This window comes from Cannabis sativa, chromosome 5, assembly GCF_029168945.1.
Source record: "Cannabis sativa cultivar Pink pepper isolate KNU-18-1 chromosome 5, ASM2916894v1, whole genome shotgun sequence".
NCBI classification, from domain to species: domain Eukaryota; kingdom Viridiplantae; phylum Streptophyta; class Magnoliopsida; order Rosales; family Cannabaceae; genus Cannabis; species Cannabis sativa.
This window is the reverse complement of record NC_083605.1, coordinates 54279259-54300283: the sequence shown is the minus strand read 5'-3', so window position 1 is coordinate 54300283 and position 21025 is coordinate 54279259. Positions and strand designations below refer to the sequence as shown.

The 21025-nt window shown below is 29.5% G+C and overlaps 1 long non-coding RNA gene across 1 annotated transcript; it reads left to right on the top strand.

The window, feature by feature from the left end:
- Positions 1-3093: 3093 nt before the first annotated feature.
- On the top strand, positions 3094-11844 carry LOC133037658 (uncharacterized). The gene is made up of 4 exons (XR_009687717.1): positions 3094-3291; positions 10858-11001; positions 11514-11610; positions 11690-11844. It is a non-coding gene; the product is annotated as an uncharacterized LOC133037658 (long non-coding RNA).
- Positions 11845-21025: the final 9181 nt, after the last annotated feature.

The window sequence follows — 21025 nt, the reverse complement described above, 5'->3', positions numbered from 1 at the left end:
GAACTAAAAGTGGTAACTAGGAGTTATCAAGGGAATTTATACCCAAAAAGGCAATCCACGTGAGAAGGGTATAGACGACTACAATCTTTTCTCCAGAAGCACACCTTCCATCCGAAAATCGAGGAGTCAAACAATCTGAGCATATGATGGCATTTAATACACTTCAGAATCAAGATTCAAAGAAATGATAAAAATGCCCCTTTTTTGGTTTTTGCGCCGAAAATTAGACAATCGTCAAAATGTAGTCGTTCCTAGAAAGCGACTCCTCGATGGACGCACCTTGTCATGCACGCACGACTGACACGTGGATGCATTGTCATCACAGATAGAAGCCACCTTCTGTGGTCAAGTCACATTTGAAATATCACTATTTCATTCCTCGATTTCCACATGTCCAAATCAAGAAAGAGATACACGATTCCACCTTTCGCAGCATTTTGAAAGCTTGGGGGTAAATGTTATCTGTGTTTCCAGCATTTGACACGTGGACTCTAGATCAACATTCAAGATCCATCAATGGGACCCTCATTAAAGATAAAATGGGCCAAGCCCATCTAGGTGTTACCTTCCAGGAACATTTTGTGGTTCCACCCTCACAAAGTCTTTCGCTTTCAACAAACTGAGCCCAGAATACATGTCCATCACAATGAGACGGGAGAGGCAAGGCACCACGTTCCCATTAGACCCTTCCGATTTTCTTTTATATTCTTAAACATAAATAAGGAAACTCTAGTTATTAGATCGCAATAGTGCATCGAATCAAGATTAAAGGGTAAACTTCCAACAACAAATATTATACAATTAATTCAGATTAATTGTCCACAATTTGTGCACACGGTGTTGACCAATTCAATCACAATTCAATCCGTCTAGTCAACAAATCGTCTTCTTCATGGGCTGGACCTCATGAGAAAGCCCACAAATATTCTTTGTTGTTAACTCCCCAGTAGAAAGAAAAAAGGAAACCTAATGTAATTCTCAAACTGCTATAAATACCCCATTAATCTCATGGATTAGGGGTTGACCTCTCTTGCATATTTTGCTCAGGAAAACTTGAGAATAGACAGTCTGTGTATTTTCCTAAAGCATTTACAGGCATAAGCTTACTGAATAAGATTGACTCGTGTACTAAGGCTACTTAACGCCCCAACCACATTAAAAGTTGTTTATCTCGTTTTATACTTTCTCTATTGATTGTTCATTCTTCAATTCATATTATTTTTATTCTACTTTTAAAAATCTTGATAAACATTTAAGAATACTCGTCATAACACCATGTCTCTAGACTTAAATTTCATCTCTTTAACATTGGAGTTGTAGTGTCTTACCACTCTTTGGTGATACACTACCTTTCTTAGCTCAAACCTTTTAAATAATCCGTGAACTATTCATAGTATTGTAAATTGGTCATTCGGTCAAGTTTTGTCACACGTCAAACAAAATGATGACATGCTAGTCAATTGTGACATTAGTACCGTGTGTATAAATTAAATTAAAAAATAAAAATTATGCATTTGTTTCAAAAAATCATTTAACTAAAAACTAATTAATGATTAAGATAATTACATAAAACTAATTTTAAAAAAAATTATTATTTTTTTAAAATTAATTACATACCTGGTATTGACATGACACTAACGTAGTAACTGATTAAATAACCATGTCATCATTTTTTTTGCTACGTGTGATAAAACTTAAAAGAAGAACTAATTTACAACACTATAAATATTTCATGAACTATTTTTAACGAATTAAAAAATTCACTCGCATAATAATATATCTTACTATTATAAATATGGCTTATTGGTGTGATAGTTGATGATAAATTTGCCCTTTTTAAAATCTTACTATTACCAATATTGCCATTTTGTTGACTGGTCATAAGTGAAGTTTTATTATTCTTCCTTTTTCTTCTATATTAATAATGTCACCATTTTGTTGACTAATTCAACCAAGTCAGCTCCCATAAACTTTATTCTCTTCCTCTTCTTCTCTCCTTCTCTTTCTCTATAACTACACTTCGTCTTCACATTACGTTGGTGATGATGAGTTTGGGTGATTCAACCACATCCTCTATCTACACTTAGTATTATTATTTTTGTTCTGTGAAGAGTATATATCTATTTGGAATGGATTTGAATGGTGTGGTGTGGTAAATTTTCAGCTTCGACATGCACATCTCTAGATTGATTTAGATGTTAATACTAGGTATGTTTATTGATTTCAAAATCCCTAATCTTTTACCTCTCTTTCTCTCTATCTGTACATAAAAATGTAAAATCCCTAATTTTTTTATTCATATTACTCAATTTTTTTTCAAATCCCTAATTTTTTTACCTCTTTTTCTCTCTATCTGTATATATAAATGTGAGATCCCTAATTTATCTATTTTTTCAATATTTTTTCATAAATAAAATTTACAACCAATTACTATTTTGATGAAATTTATCTTCCTTTACACATATTTTAATTTCATTTTTTTATTTTTGAATTTCTTGGACTGATGCATGTTTGGTAATTTTTTCCTTAAAAGAAAAAGCAAAAAAAATATAGATAATTTTTGGTTTTTTTTTTAAAAAAAAAAACAAAAAATATACAACTATTTGTTAATTTATCTACATTTAGCTTACTCATCAAATACGTGTTACAATGCTAAATTTTTTATTTTTCATAATTTCTGAATGTCTGTTAGTAGAGTTTTCGAAGTATTTGAAGATAAATTTTTGATTTTATCTCATATTTTGCTACGTTTTGAACTAATTGATATATTAGTGCTGAGTCATTTTATATACGTGCTATATGATTTGTCAGATTGAGAGTTATCCTCTCTTTAAAGGTTAGTATAAGTATACTATTCTAACATGATCAAACTTATCAAATAAAGAGTTCTAAGAAGTGGAACTTTGCTGTAGAATACCAAGTTGATGCTCGTAATTGCTTCTGTAATTTAACTTCTTCAAACTCTCAGGTTTGGTTTACTGAGTCATTATATAGACTTATTTTGTTGTATACTTAAGTCATGCTTTCATGTATATATGATTTTATTTAGTGAAATTTATTATTATGTATTTAAGTTTTATGCTTTGATGGGTATATATATGTATGTTCTCGGTTTGTGATTGAATCTTTGTGAATTTTTTTGGGTTTTTTTTTCTTATTTATATACTCTTATAGTTGTATATGTGAGTCTCAACATCTCTCTCTCTCTCTGTTTTCTTTTTCTTTTTTGCAGGCATGTGTTAACTCTGTTTTGGTAGGTTTGGCTTACAAAATTCTCTCACACTTGTAAAGGTCAGTTTTTTGAATTGTAAAACATATTTACAGTAATTGATTCTCTCGTTTTATTCCAATTATTGCTAAATATTTCAAATTTTGACTTTAAGGGGTTCAAAAAAGCATTCTTGAACTCAATCTTATCTTTTGTTTTGAAACAAATGAATATATTGCACTAAAATAATCAACTCTGTGTTTTAAGAATCTGATACATGGGGCTTAATTTTAAAATTTTATATATTATTTAAACTTTTCTTCGATGACTTGATTTTTGGTTTAAGAAATGAATTATTTACATTTGATTCTAAAATAGTATATATACCTCTATTTCTTTCTCTTTCTCTTTTAAATGGAAAATTTGACTTTCTATCCATAGATTGGTGTTGATGCACATGTACCTTTTCTTTTTATTGGATTTTCATTTTTCCAATTTAGATTTAATAGAAATTATTGACATATTAAAATTAGGGTGGTTCTTCTAGGTTGTGTCTTGGACAAACGAAAGAATACTTAAAATATTTTACTGGCTGAGTCAAAATTATATGAAAAAAATTGATGTAATCATGTTATTCTCACAATCACTTGATTAAGATACTTTTATAATAGTAAGAAGTAAGATCTTGTGTACTTTTGCATTGAAAATAAAAAAAATCATAAAATTTCTCTAAATGATCCTTTCTTGTTGTGATATTAAGTTCTTTTTGTTACTCTTTATATCCGTACTACCGCTTCAAGGACTAACAGTAATACTCAAAATCTCACACTGTTATTGTTCATATATTTGCTTTGTTAGTTTGCTCTGCTATCATCCAACTAACAATGTAACTTATTGGCTTCTTTAATCTGCTGTACATAAACACTGACTTATTTATGAGTGTGTGTAATAATTCATTCAAATCAATAATACAGAAACACATTCTTCTCTTTCGTTCTCTCTCTCTCAAACTCAACATCTATAAACTTACCACAGAAAAAGGAAAATGGAAATGAGCTTCAAAATTATGAAACAAATAGCAAAGACTCAGAACTTCACCAATTTTCGCACATAGAAAAACACATTCGTCATATTGAAAATTTTGATTAAATATTGCTTCTTTATGACTTTTGTAATAAAGGTTCTTGTAGATACATGAACCAAAGTCATCTCTGCCAACAAATAAACAAAGTAAATACAAAATTACCGATATAGATTGTATACAAAACATGGCTCATGAATCATGATAAAATTGTTGACTTATAGTGCTCCTTTTTTGACATTTTGGCAGAGAGTTTGGTAGGTTCTTTACCAATTTCTAAGTTCTTATAGATATATGTATTACAAAAAATTCTTTTATATGTATTACTAAGTTCTTTTATGAGTGATAAGCCAAAAAATCCTAGCAGAGACATATAGAAACATAATACATTTTGTAAGAAAAGTAAATACAGTTTTAAATGAAAATCAAATTCAAGTGACAAACTAAACATAGAACGAGACCCATAACAATGATAGAAATATTTTATTTTGTTCAGTCTCTAGTTTCTTTTGTCACAACTCTATTAGAATTTATAGTGTAAAAAGATTATTACCATCTTTTAATTAAACCTTACATAATAGTGTACTATGGTGCTCTATTTTTAATTGTCTCAGCTCTCAACATGTTTCAGCTTGCGTGAATAACTTTTGTATAAACATACACTTACTAAGATTGACTTATAAGTTTCAACTATTATTTTTAAGTTTTTTAATTTATCCTTACAGTTATGACTTCGGTTGTTTACAATTTTAGGAACTTTCTTATTCTCTTTTGTGTCTGTTAGAGACTTAGGATTATGACTAAATTTAAATAAGTTTGATTTTGACGATTGATTTATGTTTCCTTTTCTCTTCTTTTTAATTGTATAGTATCATTGATTGTAATTTATGATTTTTTTTTTTAAAAGAAAAACTCTATCTTATCTATGGTTATCTATATGCCTTTAGAACAATCAAAATATGGGTTAAATATAGCTTTAAGATTTATTATTTGAAGTTACATGAATATAATTTTATTATTATTGACTTTATTAAAAATTCATTTAGTTTCAAAAAATAACTATATATTTAATTATCTTCTATTAGTGTAATTCTTTATTAGTGTATATATTAAAGTTGGTATTTTTTATTAGTGTATACATTGATATTAATATTACATTTCATTTTTTTGTAGATATTAAAAGAAAAAAAACCAGCTATATATTTACTCTCTACTGTTTCTTCAATTTCAACTTCAATAAAAGTATATTTTTTTATTACTTACATAAATAATAGATTAACTTTTTGTTCTATTTTTTTTATTAAAACATTGTTTGTTTTTTCACAAACCTATATATATAATTCATGATTATAAAATATTATTCAACTTCTTGTAAATAATAATTTCATAAACTTATTATATTATTGCTATACTCTTAAAAATAATAGATAAACATGCCACTCGACAAGGAAGAAAAAAGGAAACGGGCAAATTTAGCTACTAAAAAATAGCACTAAAATCTATCGGAAGCTAGAAAAAAAGAAATAAATGAGAAAAACCGAATTGCATATCGAACAAAAAAACTCAAACAAACAGAAGCTCCTGGTTACCAAATAGGTTAGTTTATATTCTGAAATAATTCAGATTACACAATCAATATAAATAAAAAAAAAATCTTAATTACCTCTGCTAAATTGATAATCCTATTTTCAAATAAAACAACAATAATTGATGATCGTTACCAAAATAGGAGTACCGTATTTGAAGTTGGTTAGTTATATATACCCTTATCTCTTACTCAATTTTTATGTATCTACAAAAAATATTAACTTAATAAATAAACTATTATAGGATCTACATCTTCGCAACAAGAACACAACAGATCTAATAATGGACCCAAAATACACACCAGTCTTCTTATACACCAAACTCTAAATGATATACCAAATGAACCAACATTATTACCGCAACCTTCTACTTGCAAACACTGTCAAGCAAAGCGATTTACCCACGAACCTAATGACTTTTGTTGCCTGGATGGTAAAGTCTCATTAAAATTAAATGATTGTCTGGCTACACTTTATGAATTATTTACATCTTCAACATTAGAATCTGAACACTTTAGAAAGTATGTTCGCGCTTATATTAAATTATTTTGCTTTCACCTATTTCGGGGCTAAAAATGACAAAACTTTAAGCAAAAGAAACAAATGAATATACACATTTAGAGTACAAGGACAGGTTTATCATTATATTAATGAATTACTTTCACATGAAGGCCCGCCATCTTTTTTACAGTTGTACTTCTATGATACAGAGCATGAAGTAGAAAACCAAATCAATACATCATTAATAATGAATCAAACAATAGTTGCACAACTTATAGAAATCATAAATATGAATCCTTATTCTTTATTTTTTTCGAAGTCTAAGAAACATTCCTAACTTACAAAACTACACAATCCATATACAGTCTAATGTAGGATTAGATCAAAGAGTATACAGCGCTCCTTTAGCTTCACAAGTAGCTGCAGTATGGATTGATGATAACTCCTCTAGAGAAACAGCAGATCGTGAGATTGTTGTGTATAGCCATTCAGGCTTTAGTCATAAAGTACAGTATTATTATGGTTGTTACGATCCATTACAATATCCTTTGTTATTTCCTTATGGAGAAACTCGTTGGCATGAGAAAATTAACCGAGCTGATAAAAATAGAAATCAATCTTCTCATGATAGTGAAATAGTTATTGATCCATCTAGAGCCACCTTTGCTGAAAAATTATTACAAAAAGAGAAAAACTTAACTAACAATAATAAAAAGGGGTTGGTTGTTTCTTGTAGAGAATACTACTACTATAAATTACAAATTCGAACAACTGATAAAGGGATATTACTTCATGCAGGTCGACTCTTACAACAATATGTTGTAGATATGAATGTTAAGCTTGAAATATCTAGACTAGATGTTTTTCGCAAAAAATAGATCAAATTAGGTGTGATTTATATCAAGGTGTAATTGATAGTATACAAGTTGGAGAAAATCGAGGTTCACAAGTTGGCAAACGAATTATTTTACCAGCTTCCTTTATAGGTGGACCTAGAGATATAAGGAAACGATATGTCGATGCAATGTCATTAGTTCAAAGATTTGGGAAACCAGATATTTTTTTGACAATAGCATGTAATTCAAACTGGCCAGAAATTAAAGAAGAATTACTTCCAAATGAAGAAGTACAAAATAGACCAGATTTAGGTGCAATGATCTTTAGAGCAAAATTAGCTGCCTATATTTATGTCATAGAATTTCAAAAAAGGGGTTTACCACATGCACATTTTCTAATTATTTTAAAATCACAATCGAAGATTATAGCGCCAGAATCCTTTGACAGATTTGTCTGTGTTGAATTACCCAATAAAAATATAAATCAATACCTTTTCTCCATTTTCATTAAACATATGATGCATGGTCCTTGTGGTCAAGTTAATCCATCAAATGTATGCATGATAAAAAATAAAAAATGTCAAAATCGTTATCCAAAATTATTTTGCCCTCAAACAACTTATGGAAACGATTCTTATCCAAATTATAGAAGAAGAGATAATAATGTATCAGTTAAAATACGAGGTAGAAATCTAGATAATCGTTGGGTTATCCCTTATAATCCTTATCTACTTGCAAAATATAACTGCCATCTTAATGTAGAAATTTGTTCGACTATTAAAGCTGTCAAATATTTATACAACTATGTCTATAAAGGACATGATCGTATTGTTGTTCACATTAATTCAGAAAATGATAAAAATGATATTAATAAAAGGCTAATTAGTAATTTTTCCCCTCGAAATTTGACATGTACCAAATCATGCCCCCTGAACTTTTTTGACCGTTAAAAATTCCTCCTGAACTATTGAGATTGTTAGATTTAAGGACTTTTGTCTAATTTTAGTAAAAAAATTCTAACATGGATGAAAGTTCAAGGGGCATGATTTAGTACATATCAAAGTTTGAGGGCATGATTTGGTAGATATCAAAGTTTGGGGAGCATGGTTTAATACATAAACAATCACTGAAACAGTAAAATTGAATGAAATTAGACAAAAGTCCTTAAATCTAACAATCTCAATAGTTCGGGGGGAATTTTAATGGCCAAAAAAGTTCAGGGGCACGATTTGGTACATATCAATGTTCAGGGAGAAAAATTACTAATTAGCCTTAATAAAATAGATCTCTACCAACTTGGTAGATGGGTCTCTCCTCCTGAAGCTACATGGAGAATATATGCATTTACATTAAATGAGATGCATCCACATGTACAAGTGTTACAAGTTCATCTTAAAAATAAACAATCTCTTACTTTTAAGGATGCAGATTATTTAAATAATGTTATAAGTGATAATAATATATCGAAATCTATGTTGACAGAATTTTTTCAAATGAATAAAATTGATGAAAAAGCTAAAACATTACTTTATAGAGAGTTTCAAGAACATTTTGTTTGGAACCAACAATATAAAATTTGGACTATTAGAAAGCGCTTTGAAACTTTTGGTAGGCTTGTTACAGTATACCCAATAGAGGGTGAGAGGTATTTTTTACGTTTATTATTAAATCATGTTCGTGGGCCAACCTCATTTCACTATTTAAAGACAGTTAAAGGTAAATAGGTAACCTCTTTTTGAGAAGCTGCTTTACTTAGTGCATTATTAGAAGCTGACACAAATCTAGAACAATTTTTATTAGAAGCCTCATCATTTAATATTCCCTATAGCTTACGTCGTTTGTTTGCTACCATCTTACTATACTGTTAACCTACTAACCCTAAAGAGTTATGGGAAAAATTTGAACAACCAATGTCTGAAGATTATTGTACTATAACAAACACCCCATCTACAATAAGAACTCATGTTCTAAATCACATCACATTTATTCTAGAATCAATGGGAAAAGATATCAATGATTATAACTTAGTTGATAATTATAAAAGTGATAACAAAATTGATAAACAATATAAAGAGATTAATGAACAATTAGCAATTGTTGTTAGCGAAGATGACATATTAGCTGCTAATTTATTAAATTTGAAATAGAAAAATGCATTCGACTTAATATTAAATACAATTTTCAACAATTAAACTGGCCTTTTCTTTAATGATGGTCCTGGAGGAACGGGAAAAACTTTCTTGTATAAGACCATTTTGCCTGCAGTTCGTTAAAAAAAATGATAGCACTAACTGTTGCATCTTTAGGTATTGCAGCTTCTATTTTACCTGGCGGTCGAACAACTCATTCTCTATATAAAATACCCATTCACTTAGATAATTATAGTTCTTGTGCAGTAGTAAACAATCAGGTTTAAGCAAATTATTGCAACGAACAAAACTTATTATTTGGGATGAGGCACCATTGTCAAATAAAGAAGCTATTGAAGCTTTAAACACATGTTGAAAGACATAAATAATTCCACTCTTCCTTTTGTTGGTAAAGTTATAGTTTTTGGAGGTGATTTTCGTCAGGTATTACATGTTGTTCCTAAAGGTACAAGAGAACAAATGATTAATGCAAGTTTAGTAAAATCTGATTTATGGCCCTTATTTAATAAAATTACATTAACAGACAACATGCGTGCCAGACAAGATCCCTTATTTAGTAATTATTTATTAAATATTGGCAATGGAACCGAACCAACTATAGATGGAAAGATACAGCTACTCTCATCGATGATTTTACCTTATGAGGATGATGATACTTCGCTAAACAACTTAATAGATTTCGTCTTTCTAGATATTAATAACTACATAGAATAGAAAATATGAATACAATACTCAATCGCGTAATTTTAACTCCTAAAAATAAGTATGTTGACCACATTAATACAATTCTTATTAATCGATTTCCTGGTAATTCCATAAAATATCATAATTTTGACGAAACCATAGATAAAAATGAACAAGGAGTACAGGAAGACTTTATGAATAGCTTAACACCAAGTGGATTCCCTGCCCATGAATTAACACTAAAATTAAATTGTCCAATTATATTACTTCGTAATATTAATACTTCTGAAGGATTATGTAATGGAACACGTCTAGTATGTCGACAATTTGGCTCTAATATTATTGATGCTGAAATAGTTACTGGTGATCATTGTGGAAAGAGAATTTTTTTTACCCAGAATACCTTTTACTCCATTGGAAAATGAAAAAAATATATTCCCATTTAAGTGCACTCAGTTTCCCATTAGATTAAGTTTTTCTATGACTATTAACAAAGTTCAAGGACAAACTTTAGATTCAGTTGGTGTATTCTTACCAGAGCCTGTTTTCTCTCATGGACAATTATATGTTGCTCTATCTAGAGCAAAAACTTTATCAGCTTTAAGAGTTCTCATTAGACCACCATCATGCAACAAAGCTGATAATAATCATACCTTCAACATTATTTATGAAGAAATCTTATTATTAAACAATACTATATAGAAGTTCTTATGTATGATTCTCTCTTATATATCTTTTTACTTTTTATCACCAATATTTATTATACATTTTAATTTAACTTATTACTATTATTTCTTTTTACATATCAAAGATGAATCCTCAGTATAAATTACTACGAGAAATTACACCAACTACTAGAGGATGGATAGCAAAAGTTATTGTTATTGAAAAACTTATCCCACGTCTCTCTCGCAATGGAGTATTGTACCAACGTATAATTCTTGCTGATATTGAGGTATGTTTATTACAACTCATAAATCTAAATAAACTGTATAAATTAAATTTAAATTTTGTTTCAGCTACAAAATATAAGATTATTAATTAATTAGCTATAAAATCTCTACAAAAGATACTTTCTTAAATCACTTTGTGTATTTTTAATTCATTATAAATAGAAAAATCGTACACAAGCTACTCTATATGGGAATGCAATCAATCATTTCGGAGATACCTTAAATGTTTCACAAGTCTACTTAATTTTTAATGCTTATATAAAGCCAGTACAAGAAGAGTTTAGAATTGTTGACAATCAATTTGAATGTAGCCTCAACACTTCTACATCAATTGAGGAAACAACTGAAGAAAACCAATGGAACTTTGAAGATCTCTACAACTTGTATTATCTTGATCAACTAGACGCATAAGTTGATACAAAAATTTTTGTTCGTAATATTTATATAATTTTAATTTTTATGATCATAATTATTATCAAATTACTAATGATATTTCTTTCAATGTTAATTACAGATAATGTTGCAGTTGTATTAAGTGTTGACCCAATGAAAAAAATCCACGCAAGGTCTGGACCTGCAAATATTCAAGAATTCCTCCTTGTTGATCAAAGGTCTAAAACTAATATGTTTTATATTTTCAAAAATTACTGCATATGTTATGTTAATATTTAACAAAATATATTTGTGCAGCTTGCAACCAAAAACTTTAACTATGTGGGACGAACTAACTGAGACCGTTGGAAAAGCAATATGTGAAATTCTTCCACAAAATCCTATTATAATAAGAACATGCTTGAAAGTTGTTTCACACAATGGTTAGATTTATTTCAACTAATTATTTAGTATTATTAAAAGTCATCTTATAATATATTTTTTAAATAATTCAATAGGTATATCTTTATCATCCAAGCAACAAAGTTCATTTATTATCAACCTTACGAACATTCCACAAATAAATGAGCTCCGTCAATGGTAAACTAATTTAAACTTATTTTTTATAAATTATTTCTTATTACACCTATCCATAAATAATTCTTATATATCTAATAATTTTATCCTATAAATTAATAGGAGCATTAACAATGAAGAATACCTATCTGTCATGGCTTGCACAAAATGCCGTCAAAAAGTAGATCTTGACAATGAAATATCATGTTTTAAATGCTACGGATGTAACAAATTATCTGTTGAGACAATTCTAAGGTTTATATTAACTCAATTTAGCACAAATCTTATTATTATAATTTGTTACTTAAATAAATTAATTTGTATTTGAATATATTAGATGCCGCTTTCAAGCTCAATTTACAGACCACACAGGCTCACTAATAGCAACATTCTTCGGCGAAAATACAGAAAAGTTTTTAAATTGTACCGCACAAGAACTTATTCACATCCCAAATGTAAATTCTACTACTTAAACTCATTCACTTTATTAACATACATTAATATTACTATCTTTCTCAATGATGTTGTTAATAACAGGATCAAAATATATTATCGGTTGCAAGACTTTTTACAACTTGTAAAATTTTTATTTACTTAAAAGCAAGAGCGGATGCATATAGTGGCGGAAGTCAAACCAAATACAACGTTATCTCACTGCTCGAAAGTGATGCTGAGTCGAGCACTTCAAATATTTCTAATGATACTTGAAGTATCTACAAAATAATATGAATAAACATATAAATTATGTACAAATATTATAAATACTATGTAAAATATATTTAAATAATAAGCATCATATATAAGACACATTAGATATGTAGTTAAAATGCTTAATTTTAATTAGCTTGTAATTATTGTTGTATAATATAATATATATTTACACTTTTTACTTTATTTTAAAATATTAAATCTTTTTTTTGAGAAAATTCAATGTTATTATAACTGGCAATCGTTTACAATAACAGAGAAAATAGGATTTGGGATTTCACCCATCCAACAGACATCTTCATCCACCTCGAGAGCATACTTAGCTAAACCATGTGCAGCTTGGTTAGCTTGTCTCTTAACATGAGAGACAGTTACTCTTGAGAAAAAGGACAAAAGACAACTAATATCAACTATTAAATCAGTAAAACTAGAGAGGTCCCGGGAAACTGAATTAATGGCCGAAGAGACACGCAATGCATCAGTCTCTATATGTGTAATCGGAAGTTGTAGTTGTAACACCCAATTGAGACTATGAAAGAGCGATTTAGCTTCCATTTCATCATATCGAAAGCATCCTTGGACTGGTTTAGAAAGAGCAGCTATAACATTACCATGATGGTCCCTTACTATCGCTCCACACCCCAGAATTTTTAAGTCTGTGTTTACAGCAACATCAACATTTAATTTGAGACCACAATCTGGTGGTGGTGTCTAGGGAAAAGCCTTGAAACTACGATCTGAATGTTGGTGGTCTGCATGTACAGCAGTAGAAGTGCTAGCTCTTTGATCTGTAGGGGCATACTCGGATGAACATGTACAGTTTGTTGCTGAATAGTGCAGCAGCAGTGGCTGTACTGGTGCAGGAAAAGTGAGACCGGTTTTTAGATCTACTCCGAGCATATTTCTCCAAGTGCGTGCTTGCAAAAGTGGCAATGGTGAGACTTGATCTTGGGACACCCCCATGAGTTACCTTGTTGCGCTCATGCCAAATAGCCCACATGGTACATATAATCAATTCAAAGTCCTGTTTTGAGTGAATTGAAGACAAGTGAATGAGATAATCACCATTGTGCATATTATGAGCATGATTATGGTCTATTTTGAACTTAGTTTCCCACCATACTTTCTTTGCCTTTGTGCAATTAAACATGGCATAACCAATTGACTCCCATGCATTACTACACAATGAACAAGTGGCAGAATTTATTACTTTCCTTCGGCAAAGAGCAGTAGCCACAGGGAGAGCATTTTGCATTACTCTCCATGCAAAGATCTTCACTTTTGATGGTAGACTTAGGCCCCAAAAAGTTTTCCACCAATCCTTATGTGTGCTTGATCCAATTGAATCTCGGATTTCGGCTAAGTTTTCAGCCAAGTGAAAACCAGAGTTTATAGTATATAGTCCAGTTGTAGTATGATGCCAAATATACCGATCATGACTAGGGAAAAATCTTAGTGGAATTGCAACAATTTTATCCACATCAATTGGTTGAAAAAATTGATTAAGCAGAGGGAGATGTTGGAAATTATTTTACCAGGATCTTAGATCTACTCACAAGTATGTTGTTTAAACACCCTAAATATGAACTTCCTAAAACGATAAAATAAACACATATAAAGTTAAGAAAACCTTACATTGATGCAGCGGAATTAATGTCTCCTTCCACTCAGATCTCTAACCCTTGATTCCTTTCTGTAGCAGAGTATAATCAAGATCTGAGCCCGAATGTCCTTCTTCTTCAAGTTTTGATCCTTCACAGTCTTCCAATCTATGATTGAGTTACTGCTTGCTGTGTGTGGGCACTTACTCTTTCACTAGGGTCACGAAAAAGATGAAGAAGAAAAGACAGAGGGTTTCGGCCAAGGTGTAGAAAGTGGGGAAGGCTCAGTTTTTCTGAAGAGAGAAATTTCTGTCAGAAAAGGTTTGTGAAAACTTATATTTTGACTGAGCCATCACTTTCTATTTATAGGCAACTACTAGGTCTAGGTTTAGAATTATTTGGCATTAAAATAATGAAAATATTAATTTGAAAAACTCCATTAAGTGGCCGGCCTAGATGTTATATTGGGCCTCACTTGATTTTGCAGTTTTACCAAATTTTATCTCTATTTTCTCAAAAACGCTAATTTTCCAATTCTAACCTTTTAAATGCCAAAACTAATTATTTAATAACTAAAATAGATTATTAAATAATATTGTCATTTAATTTAATTATTAATTAGACATATAAAGTCCATTAATAAATAAATAAACCTAAAAACTCTTTTCTTTACAATTTCACCCCTGCTTAGTGAAAATTCATAAAATTAGACATAGTCTAACTTTAGAATTATAATTGATCAATCACGAATCAATTAATGAGTCTTACAAGCAGAATGTTCTCAACTAGAATGGGGACTATGGATCTATATGCTGAGCTTCCAATAAGTGAACCAAATTTACCAAGTAAATTCCTACTTATTAATTCTTCGTTGAATCCACTCTTAGAACTTAGAATTGCACTCTCAGACTTATATAGAGCATATTGTATGTTTCACGATATCAATATACTATCTCATTTAACCATTGTTATAATCTTATTGTGATTTAAAGATCCTCTATATAGATGATCTACATCGAGATGGGATTTCTTTACCGTTCTCACCCCTCAATGTATTTCGCCCCTTAAAACACTTAGCTACCTGTAAATGGTGTTTAGTGATCTAATAATTAGTCAGTTAAACAAGAGCTCATCCATTTACTTCTATTTGCTAAGCTCGAAGGGAATCATCACTTGACTTCTATACACTAGTAGAAGCTATAGATTCCATATTTATGTTCAGCACTCCCACTCAATCATACTATCATGTTCTCGAAATATACGTATCACCCTGACCCGAAAGTAGGCTTAACTAATAAATCTAAAAACATGAATAGCACTCCTGAGTTGAGCCTAAGCATATCAGGATTTAGATTCTATTAATCTTAAGATCAACTACTGATATTGACTTGGAAAGATATGTATAACGGTAAGTTTGTAATATCTTAACTTAGTTGCAATATCGGTCCAGTCCAATGTATACTCCATACATTCGAAACTAGTTTACTTTACTAATGTCCTGGAAAGAACATAACACTTACTCCAAGTGTAAGTACACATCATCGCTGATTATCACATCAGTGTAAATCCAATAACACTGATGAAACAGGGACCAAAACTTTTGATTCATATGATCACAATCACATTCCACTGTGTTGACGATACTGTAATTGTGAATAAACATATGATCTGGATTTAACTGATTTTGTGTGTATGAATGTAATAAACATATTAAACATATTAAACCATTAGCATGTAGAATTCATGCAAACATCAATCACTTCAAATTTCTTATATTGATAACTAATCAGATTGTAAAGAGTTTTATTTAGGGCATAAAACCCAACAAACTCCCACTTGCACTAATATAAAACAAACTGTGCAAATAGGTCAATCTGATGTCTTGATCTTCAGATCAAATGTATACACTTATGAAACATCCTTACTATATGCTTTACTTATCAAGGGATACTGAAATCTTTACTGTTTTAAAAGTACATCTAAATTAACAGAAGACATATCTCTCATATTTTAAAATATGTAATTGAGATAATACAGTGTAGACTTTTCTTCAGTGATATAACTTTCTTGGATTTCGAATACACAAAGTTATAATTCTTCTCTGGTAGAGCTTGAATTATTATACAATAATTCCTCCACCCCCAAAGTAAGCACCATCTTATAGAAATCGAAATTAGATGGTGAGATACAAAGACAACTGATACACAGTTCCTTAATATCTGACATATAGATCACTTTCATAAATCTTTCTTGAATATCTTTTAATGTTCCCTATTTGATTACATCTCAGATAGCTCCCACTCAATAGCAGATGTCTGGTTAAATAAAACTTTTAACCTCTGATTGTTTAGAGAGTTACCTAGTTGTGACTTTTGTATTAGTCTGAAACTTTAAGTTAAGACTAAGTCATCAACATAGCAGACTGGTATTTGAAGTGAAAAATACATGCTAGAGATAAAGTAATCAAAATTAAGATACCATAAAATTTTATGAGGATTAAGAATTCTTGGTTCAAGTCATTCGAATGGACTGAAATAGAGTTCTTTATCTTATTCTCATAATTCTGATAAGCTATTCCTATCCATGTGAATGGTTAGATTTGCTTTTCAGTAGTGTTCTTAAGTACCTATCACAATTATCAACCTAATGAAGATGGGTATAGAATTTTAAAATTCTCCCACTCAATTAAGGTAGTGTGAAACTTTAACAAAGAACTTTTAAAGGTATCAAACTTTTACTTACAACAGTAAAATCGAAATGGAACATACAATCAAGATCAAGAATTTATATTGATAACAGCTGACTCATTATATTACTTCCATGTTTAAACAAGATATGTGTTTCATAGGGAATTGTGGAATAGACTCCACCCCTAAGAATATACATATAGGGTACTATGGATTACCTCCAACCCTAATTATATAGAGATTATGATCCACCCCTAAAGGTTGTAAAGATCATTATTCTCTAAGTGTGATAGAGTTTATGTGGAGTTGAATACTATCTAGAGTTCATTAGATATAAAAGATCGTTGAACTGCATAGTTTTCTTAACTTTTCTCCACCCCTATCAGATCATAAGATCCTTTTATTAAACAAATTCTTAATAATTGTATGAGAATTAACAATTATTGATAAACATAGAAATAATTTCTAGGGTTTATTTAATATAACTCTATGAAGAGTTGTAAACATTATAGAATTTGCATCAATAATAAAAACACTTACACATTCAAACATACAAATATAATGTTGTAATAATTGATGAAGATAAAATTAAATGAAGCTCAATCTCATTAATTGCAATAGGGAATTTCGAAAAAAAAAACTTTATTAATATTAAAAAAAAGTATTGCAACAATATGAGAGAAACAGGGATAAATATCCCTAACTAAAATTTGAAATCCAAATTGTCTTTAAACTAAAACAATTAATTCAAAAATAAATTGAAGAGCTTCATCTTCATCTGGACGATTTCACCCTTTGGTCCAGCTTTCTGATCCAACTCAATTGAGTTCAAGTAGCTTGGCCTATTAGAAGAAGAAAACAAATAAACAAAGTTAGTCCAGAATCATAAATCCAATTGGATAATAATTCACTAAAACTCTTAAAGTTTATAAATGGAAATACCTTGTTTCTTTGCAAGAAGTTTAGGACACTGGGGTTTCTAATGACCTTTCTCATTGCAGTGGAAACACTTTCCTTTAAGTGTAGCATCACCAGAAGGAGCAGCCTTTTTCATGGCTTTTGTTCGCTTCTTGGTGTTCTTCCACTTCTTCTTCGATTTGGGCTTTGAAGTAGAGGCAACATTTGCTTCAGGTTTTATCGTCCCATTACCATTCCCAGGATTGTGAGGTTTACTCCCTTTCTTCTTGGGTCCTCCAATCAAATTTTCATAAGTTTGAAGGTCATTGACTAATTCATGAAAGTCAATTTCCTTCTTATTCATGACATAATTTGATGTATATGGCAGAAATGTTGGAGTCAGGCTATTCAAGATAAGACTAACTTGAGTAGCACTGTCCATTTCAGCACCATGATTCTGGGCTTCTTGGAAATAACTAGACATGAGGAGAACATGGTCACGCACGTTTTGATGAGGTTCCATCCGTGCATTAATGTACTTCTTAGTCGCGTCAAAGCGTGACTGAAGCGATGCCTTACCGAATAGCTCATTTAACTTCGTCATAACTTCAGCAGCCTTCTCAGTTTTAGAAAACCGAGTTTTGAGGGTGTCAACCATGCTAGAAAGCATAAAGTATAGAGCTTTGTCATTTGCTTTCTGCCAACGCTCATACTTTTCTTTCACAACTTTGGATGCATTGTCCCCAGGCACTTCAGGTGACGGCTCAGTTAAAACAAACAAGGCACTTTCTCCTATGAGAGCAATATTTATGTTCTCATTCCATTTATTAAAGTTAGATCCATTCAGCTTGTTTTCAGTCAACAGTGATAACATGGGACTCATTTTGACAAAATAGGATACTACAAAATAATAGAAATCAACAAATAGAAATTAAATAATGGTTTAACACACAAAAATATTCAGAAATTATAAGCACATAGCAAGTAGGAATGATATGAGAAAATACTTAAAAATTCAATCCTAAATAATTTCCAAGGTTTTCAACAAACTGATATCAGTGTCCCGTTTAGGCGAGAGTCAAAGCTACCATCCATTGAATAGAGTTGTCAGCTCATCTAAAATGTTAAACATTCTAGCAACCTTTTATTTGATCAAGATCAGAATCCAGCGTTGTCCCGTTTAGGCGAGAGTCAAGGCCATTCTATCTCATGAGCTTCTACCATTGTTTCGCAATTTGCAAGTCAAATATGGTCGCCACCATTAGGGTGATCTATACCATATAAAATACTTACAAACCACTTATCATGCGAGATTAAACGGTGCGAAATTGCTAATGAACGTTCCTCCATTAGGGAGGATTACTCACTAAAACAAACGCGGTGTAAAACACACAATGGAGATCGAATATCTTAATAATAATAAAGCTCATTATTTAAAATGTATTTTCCTTATTATTCTAATAAATAATTCTCATTAAATTCTAAATTAAGAATTAAAATTCAAAAATAAGAATTTAATATAATATTTATAAAATTATACTTAGATGGTGATTGAAATTAATTATTTCCATCTTAGTAATAATCTTAAATATAAATATTAAGGAAATTAATTTAAGTTGAATTAAATTAAATAATTAGCAACTTAAAAATTTCCTTTGAGAATATATTTATTGGGTTCGAAAATTTAAAGTATATAAAAATACAATTTTCGAAAATAATAAAAATAGAAAAGAAATACTTCAAGCAAAAATATCACCTATCTAGATTTTCTTTTGACTAGTTAATTCAATTTCTAATAATATATATATATTTTTTAAATTCATTTATTTTAAATTAATCAATTAAATGAAAAAATCATTGATTGTAGTTGGTCCAAGAATTAATTAAAATAAATAATTAATTTACAACTCTATCTATTTTTCAAAATAAAAAATTCGAAAATATTGCATAAATAAAATGCAAATTTTGAAATTAATTAATAAAATAAAGAAAAATATATATATTGAAAATTATTTAAATTTAAGTTGAATAATTAAATTTCAACCTAAAAATAATTTTCTATTTAATTAAGTGTCATGAAAAATCAATAAATATTTAAGTATCATGATGAAAATCAACTTAGATATTTAGATTTTTCAAGTTAATTAAATGTATTAAATTCAAGAAATAAATAATTAAGTGTAGAGAAGGCTTAATTATTAATTTCTATTTAATACTAGGAAAAATATACTTAATAAAATTGTACCAAAATTAATTATTTAAATAATTAATTTCACAAAGTATAATTTTCCTATTTAAATATTAGAAATAATAAGTAGTCTAGAAATTACTATCTAGAAAATATCTTATTTGACTAAGTATCTTTTCAAAAAATTTGAAAAATATCTAATTTAAGTTAGATAGAAAAAATCTAAAACTTAAATAATTTCAAATTTAGATTCAATTAAATATCAAAAATTAAGTTGTAACCACTTAATTTGAAGATATCTTTTTAAAGTTAATATTTGAAAAGATATTAACCAAAAAATATCTAAAATATTCCATTTTAAGTTAATATTTGAAAAGATATTAACTTAAAAAATATCTTAAGAATCTTTAATAACTAATGCCTAGGATTCCTCAACTTGATTTAAAATTTAAATCAAATATTCAAATTTAAGTTAGATAAGAAAAATCAGTTGTTATAACTAATTTATAACTTAAATAGGAATATTTAATTAAATAAGCTCCAGAAAGAATCTTAGTTAGTTAAAATTCTATATTTAATTAAATACAAGAAAAATACAAATAGTTTGTATAGAATTAATATCTAAACTAAAAGTGTTTTTCTTAAAATTAACTTTAAAATATTAAAATGAAAATAAATTTCATATATTTTAAAAGTTAATTATGTTGCTAATTCAATTTTATTAGGTCAAACTAATATAATTAACCTAGTACAATTATTTAAATCAGGCCAATGGGCCTTCACAATTGGGGTAGTTCATGTGAGGGGGTGCTGGGTTCAGTATGTCGTACCCACTTCTATGGCTCCCAACTCTCACACGGCCCAAAAGAGAGGAATTTAACCTTAAAATAAATAACTGTTATTAATTGAATAGGTCCAATAACTAAATGGACCTAAATAAAATCTATCATGGTGTGACATTTTATTTAGCAACAACCTATATGCATCTATATAATAA